The sequence below is a fragment of the Equus asinus genome, chromosome 25, assembly GCF_041296235.1.
Source record: "Equus asinus isolate D_3611 breed Donkey chromosome 25, EquAss-T2T_v2, whole genome shotgun sequence".
NCBI lineage: Eukaryota > Metazoa > Chordata > Mammalia > Perissodactyla > Equidae > Equus > Equus asinus.
In genome coordinates, this window is record NC_091814.1 from 28,125,802 (window position 1) to 28,132,836 (window position 7,035).

A 7,035-nucleotide genomic window follows, 5' to 3' on the forward strand; every position below is an offset into this window, starting at 1 on the left:
AGGCATCCGTTATATTGGATTAGGACCCACCCACATTGATATCGACCCTGACATCAGTTTCCCCACGTTAAACCCAGCATATATGGGGTTAAAACCAAAACACTCATTCCCTGCTTACTCTCTGGCTTCCTGGCTCCAGAATCCACTATCCTCCATGGAGACGGACACCGTCAAGGACAAGCACCTGGACTATCTCCTCCCACAAAGAGATACAGACTGGTGGGAAAGCTGCTGACCAGCAAGGTCACAGGCTTCCTCCTCTCTGTAAATGTCTCAAGGCCGAAGACAGGCTGGTTGGGAAAGCTCCGACCAGCAAGGCCATATGCTCCCCCTCCCCTACCTAAAACCCCAAATAGAAACCCTTCCTTTTAGCTTTTTGGGGAGTTTGGGATTTCAGCGTTAGCTGCCCTCTCTCCTTGCTCAGCGCTGTGCAAAAATAAAGTTCCTACTTTCTTCCACCACCCCCGGTGTCAGAGATTGGCTTGCTGCGCAACGGGTGAGGGAACTCACTTCAGGTTCAGTAACAATTTGGCACCCCAGATGGGACAATGTCCCAGGTGGACGTCTCGCCTGTGGCACACCGGCCTCTGGCTAAAGGCCTCTCTTGGAAGCTGTCCTGCAGCTGCCTGAGCCCCTTGTCTCAGGGACAGCCCCAAGTGACTGGCTGCTAGCCAGACGTTGGCCCATGGCGCTTTTGCTTTGGTGGTGGAAGAAACCAGGTTTAGGACATAGGAAGACGTCTCTTGTAAGTAGCTGGTAGTTTTTGTTTTTGTCTTTGTGTTAACCTTCTCCAACAGGACCGGCTGGAAATAATGGGTACCCTGGCAGCCCTCTGGGCTCCATTTGTTTTGAAGTCGCCGCGATGCCCCGGCCAAATTTTGGTAAGTGCCCCGGGTGTGCACAACCGAGGTCCCTTGTCCTTGCTCACTTGGGAAGATCTGCATGGCGCATCTTCATTTGTTGGGCACCCACCGAGTGTAGGACACGGACTAAGCTGGGACTGGAGGCGCTTTGGTTTTTGGTTTTGGTCTTTGTTTTGGCTTCCGTTTGTGGCCGAGGGTTTTTGGGAAGGTGCGCTTGTTTGGTATTTGTTGTTATCTGTCCGTTTGTCTGTCCTTTTAAAGGTGTCAACATGGGAGATGCTGCATTTATCCCACCTAAGAGCCCCTTTGGGAAAAACTTTGGCTGGTGGTCGACCTAGAGCTATAAGCCAATGTCTAAAGAGGGATGATTTTCTTTTGTAACACCATGTGGCCACAATATTCTTTAGACTCCGGACAGAAAAAAAAATGGCCAAACGATGGATCGTCAAGTTGGGAAACTTTTAGAGAGCTCTTATGATAAACAACTGTTTTATTGGCACCTATGAAAAGCCCAAATTAAGAGGAAACTATAATGACTAGTCTTAAGAACTTAATCCAACTTGGGGTCTCAGTTTCTCGTAGTCTTACAGATGCTAATGAAAATGTTAAGTTAACAAAGAGAAATCAGAAATGGAAGAGTCACAGGACTCGCCCCAATGGGATACATGGAACAGATATGGATGAAGTTAAAACAAAGGTTTTAATGAAACACTGCCTAAGGTTGGATGGGCTAAAGGGACCGCCCTATTGGCTCCCCAACATTAAAGGACATCAGACAAACCTGTTCTATTTACCCCAGTTTGAAAAATTTAAAAGGTCAGGAGGCAGAAATCAAAGTGAGAAACCTGACCAACAATTGTTTGGGGCAACAGTTAGGCTACTGAGATTAATAAGACTATAAAGATTAAAGTGTTTAAGCTAATGTTATATGCGAGGTTATGTCAACTTCGCCTGGATGTTTTCTTTGGGAACAAATGTTATGTCTAACTAGGAATGCTTCTGCTGAACAATATTGTAATACCAAAACCTGTTAATAGAATTCTAATGTAAGTTATAATTAAAAGTATAAGGGTTAGTAAAAGTAAGATAAAGTTTTGTAAAAATTGATATACTTAAACAGGCCAATTTCAGTTCACACAAACTGGTGTATGCAATTGGAAAAGCTAGCTGCAACAATGGGGAGGCTGTTTTAATCTTTTGAGGCTTCTAAATAATATTAGAAATACTTTACTTCCTCTTTAAGAGAAAATAATTAAATAATTAAACATGCCAGCAGCCAACTCAAATCTGCTGCTTTTTTCTACTCTCTTGCTGAGCTTCCCAGCAAGCTGAGCTTCGCTTCAACTCCCCCAAAATTTATGATCTAAAATGGAACGAGTAAAAATAAGTAAACTTCTGAGATAATTTAGAATTGTAATGGCCATTCTGAAAACCCGTTTCAGAAGAGGGTTCAAAATCTCTCCTAATGGAATGCAGTCTTTAATGAATATGCAAAAACTTCTAAGAGACAAGGTTATTTAACATGATATAAAATGATCTTTGATGAATAAAAGCCTGTTTAAGTTTGCTGGTTTCATTTAAAATGAACACGTCCTCAAAGTTATCAGCATTGGCTATAATGCAGACATACAGCCTGGGTTTACTGGTCAAATGAGCTCATGTCATCTCTGTCACAAAATTTATCAGCAAAACTCACAACTCAGTATAATAGCTAATTTTGCTTAATGTCTCATGGAGTTTTTGTAGACGATCTAAATATAATTGTTAAGAACAAGTAAACTAAATAAATATACATATAATTATATGTATAATAATTATGATATATGTATTTAAACAACTGAGGATAATACTTCACTGCTGTAATGTCACATGAAGTTTTTAAGAGTAATTGTTAAAACTGGGTAAGAGTTTTAAGTACAATAATTATGTTTTATAGTCTGTATACTTAAAAAACAGCTTCCAAAATCTTTTTGGAAACTTAAATTTTATAGTTTTACTAAGTTAAATTAAATAATAACGGTTTGTTGGGTATCTAGGTCATTTCCAAGTAAGATAAAATATTAAAGGTTAACTACTAAGCATATATTTATCTGCCTTTGGTTTCTTATATCAAAGAGACTAAAAAATGCTTAGGTTTATTGATAAACATGCTTTATTTGTGCTGAAAAATTTTCCATGAGGAAACATATATTTCTAAAAGGTCTGTATACAAGGAAAGTAAAATATATGTTTTCAGTAAAAAGATACAAAGAATGGGAATATTTTTGTTTCTTGAGTTGAGAAAGATAAATTTGTCCTAAAGTGCTGGGACAAATTCTGAAGGTAAAAAAGTAACCAAAGGTTTGTAAAAGGAAAGCCCTAAAGAGGTTTATGTCTGGTCAAGTTGGCCAGGAGTAAAGTAAATCCAATTAAGTAAATAAACTTATATGTCAAAAGTAAACTGACACAGGGGCTGGCCCCGTGGCCGAGTGGTTAAGTTCGCGCGCTCCGCTGCAGGCGGCCCAGTGTTTCGTTAGTTCAAATCCTGGGCGCGGACATGGCACTGCTCATCAGACCACGCTGAGGCAGCGTCCCACATGCCACAACTAGAAGGACCCACAACGAAGAATATACAACTATGTACCGGGGGAGCTTTGGGGAGAAAAAGGAAAAAATAAAAGCTTTAAAAAAAAAAAAAAAGTAAACTGATACAAAATTAAAACTTGGTTTCCTCTTTCTTAAAAGGATAATTTTCCTAAATTTTTAATCTGATCTTTATAAAAAGATTATAAAAAGGCTGTTTTTTGTTGACTATTTTAACTGTTTCCCCTTGACTGTTTCTATTGTCACTTTGAATAGATACCTGAACATGGTTTCGCAGTGAACTTTGTCTCCTATCTAAACAAATGTTTTAAAGCTTTTAGTATTTCTGACAAGCTTCCCCACACACACAAATATTCAAGTCTTGAATAAAAGCTTTCTTTTTACCTGGAAGAGGAGAGAGAGTTTCTTTGGGGATTTTCAGAGGGCCCCTGGGACTTCTCAGAGAAAGCTCTCTTCCTATAAGAAAAATAATGCTAAACTAATAAGCCTTATCTTTTTTTGTTAAATTACATGAGAAACGTTGTCAAATAAGTAATGATAAGCTTTCTTAAATGGTATTATGTAAATGAGTGTTATTGATACATATATTTAAAAAATTATCTGAGCTGTTCTGATTGCCAGCTATAATCCTGGTTATTATCTCAAAATGTTGTATATCACAGACATGGTCAAATGCCTTTGTCAATTACCATTTTTGTACGTTTTGTTATTTGTGAACAGTGGCTATTTTACTTTGATGTTTTGGCAAATATGTTTCATCTGCAGAGAAATTCATGGAAAGGACTCTGACACTCTGGAATACAGGTTTCCAGTAAACGTTCAGATTGTAAAACTAAACTGGGTAAGAATTACAGAACTCCAACAGAGAAACTGATGACCTCACAAACTGCTGACAGAAGATTAAGATCAAGAACCGATTACACAGGACAGAATAAACTGATAGGGATGATTATAACTTTAATGACTTTTTGATTGAGATATTGCTGATTTTTGATGTTTTGCTTTTTTCAGAGTGAAGAAAACTTTTTTTCTCTATTCTCTGAAAGAACTATGACTTGCAACAATTTATAAACAAAATTGAAACATTTGTCTTTTCCTCCCTATCTGAGCCCCCCAAAACGCAAAAACTTCTGATAAGTAAGTATTCTTATTCTTATGGCAATATAGTTGTTTGCATAAGTGCAATAAGAATCTGTTCTTCTTTCAACAGGACACAATTGGAAACAGTGGTTATATTACCAAGGCTTTGACTGGAACATCATGTTTGAAAAAACAGATGGGCTTGAATATAACAAGACAGCTTTTGAGGAATGAAGGTTGACATTCTGGAATAAAGCCACTTGGAAATATTGGCCTGGTACTGTGCTTATGGGTTCTGTAACCTGGTAAGGTTGAGCAAAGAATGTCACTCCCTCTGGCAGGTACCAGGAACCTCAATATTTTGGGGAACCTCACGAAGAGAGAGATTCACCCAAATCTGCAGGTACTGCAGGCAGAATGTGATACAGGTCCTTTGCTTGGCTTTCCTTGAGAGGCCTTTAAAGATCAACCTGAGATTCCATATAAGGTTCCAGCAAAGCAGATTTAAAAGAGCCTATATGATAAATTACTATTCTTGCTATGCTTATTAAATAGTTAAATAATTATGCCAAATTTATTAAAACTATACATTTTGCAAACCAGAGTGAAATTGAGGGTGATTTTAGGGAGGAAGATTATGTTTCAATGGACACTATAATACATGTTTATAGATATTAGACTTTAGTTTTTTCAATTGTCTTTGAAATTTTTATTTTAATTCTGTTAACTGGACTGGATCTTGAATTCTTCACCTCCTGAAATATCTGGCTAAAAACCTCCAAACTGAGATTTTCAGGGTTTTTTCCCCCATTATTTTCATTTAGAGTCATTGAAAACTAAATGTGCCCTTTTTCTAAAGCCTTACAAACTGAAGCTGGAGGACCTAATAGAAACTTCAGAGAGATTCATGTCTGCTGCTGTGTAAGCCACTCAAAAAGCTACCTGAGTGCCCGATGACACCATCAGAGACATTTCAAACTGCAGAAGATGCTTCGACCCTGACTTCCAGGACTCTTGATTGGCTGCCCCCTGGGCTCAGAAACTGGTTTATAATTTGCTCCAACGATTAACCTCGTTTTTCTCTTTTTGTTTCTCTAGAAAAACTTCGTATTAAATACCTGGTTACTAACTTACATGATACAGGCCCACCTTCAGGAGCCCACCAGCATCACCGCCTTATTAAAAGACTGGTTCAATGAGATGAAATGACCTATGCCCCATTTCAGCAGGAAGTAGCTAGATCCGTCGCCGCCCCAAATCCCTCAAGATTGAGGGAGGACATAAAATAGGGGGGAGTTGATATCGACCCTGATATCAGTTTCCCCACATTAAACTCAGCATGTATGGGGTTAAAACCAAAACACTCATTCCCTGCTTACTCTCTGGCTTCCTGGCTCCAGAATCCACTATCCTCCATGAAGACAGACACCGTCAAGGACAAGCACCTGGACTATCTCCTCCCGCAAAGAGATACGGGCTGGTGGGGAAGCTCCGACCAGCAAGGCCATATGCTCCCCCTCCCCTACCTGAAACCCCAAATAGAAACCCTTCCTTTTAGCTTTTCGGGGAGTTTGGGATTTCAGCGTTAGCTACCCTCTCTCCTTGCTCAGCGCTGTGCAAAAGTAAAGTTCCTACTTTCTTCCACCACCCCCGGTGTCAGAGATTGGCTTGCTGTGCAACGGGTGAGGGAACTCACTTCATGTTTGGTAACAACATGACCTCCTTTCACCTCAGTTACTTCTTCAAAGGCACTGTCTTCAAACACAGTCACAGGCTGAGGTACTAGGAGTTAGGACCTTGTCATATGAATTTTGAGGGGGACACAATTCCGTAACAAGAGGGAAGGGAATATGTTGTTTCTAGACATTTTCTTTCTTCCACTGGAATACACTCAAATGAATACAAAGTCCCCTCCTAGTGTTTATCCTCTTTTCCTACTGTGTCTCTTGAGTACCCATCATCCAGCCATAAGTTCTTCTCGGGTTGTTCTTTGTTCTAAATGCAAGGCTCCTTTGGGATCATCAGCCCCCTCTCAGATCCTTACATGCCACGTTCTCCCTTGATACTCCAACGTCTGTGAAAAATAGGGGATGGGAATGCTGGTGGCTTTCTTGGGTCCTCCTATGGCTAAACATGTGAGTCTCTCGCTTCTACTTACCGACTCTACACCTTGAATTATGGTGCACAACTGTAAGGCTGCTAGCTCCAGAGGTCCAGAGGTAAGGCCCTAGTCTCCTTTACTATGGTCTTACCAAATATACAGGATATTTTATCATCCCCAGACTTGGTCAAACCTTGGTAAGCTGGAGGAAACCCGTATTCCCATCTAATTTTTTTTGCCTCTTCCACAAAATCCTCACTTCCCAGAAGAGTAAAACTTCATGTAGGCCTTGAGTAGGGAGAATCTGGTTTTTCATCTATTTTCTTTCTTGTCTCTCATTTATGGTATCTACTTTATTACTGAGGATTTACAAGGTTGAAAACAAACAGATTTTTTTTTTGTGCAAAT

The 7,035-nt window shown here is 39.7% G+C and overlaps 1 long non-coding RNA gene across 1 annotated transcript; it reads left to right on the top strand.

Annotated features, from left to right (window-relative positions):
- Positions 1 to 287: 287 nt before the first annotated feature.
- On the top strand, positions 288 to 6,173 carry LOC139041950 (uncharacterized). The gene is made up of 3 exons (XR_011497995.1): positions 288 to 881; positions 4,458 to 4,583; positions 4,657 to 6,173. It is a non-coding gene; the product is annotated as an uncharacterized lncRNA (long non-coding RNA).
- The last annotated feature ends 862 nt before the right edge of the window (positions 6,174 to 7,035 follow it).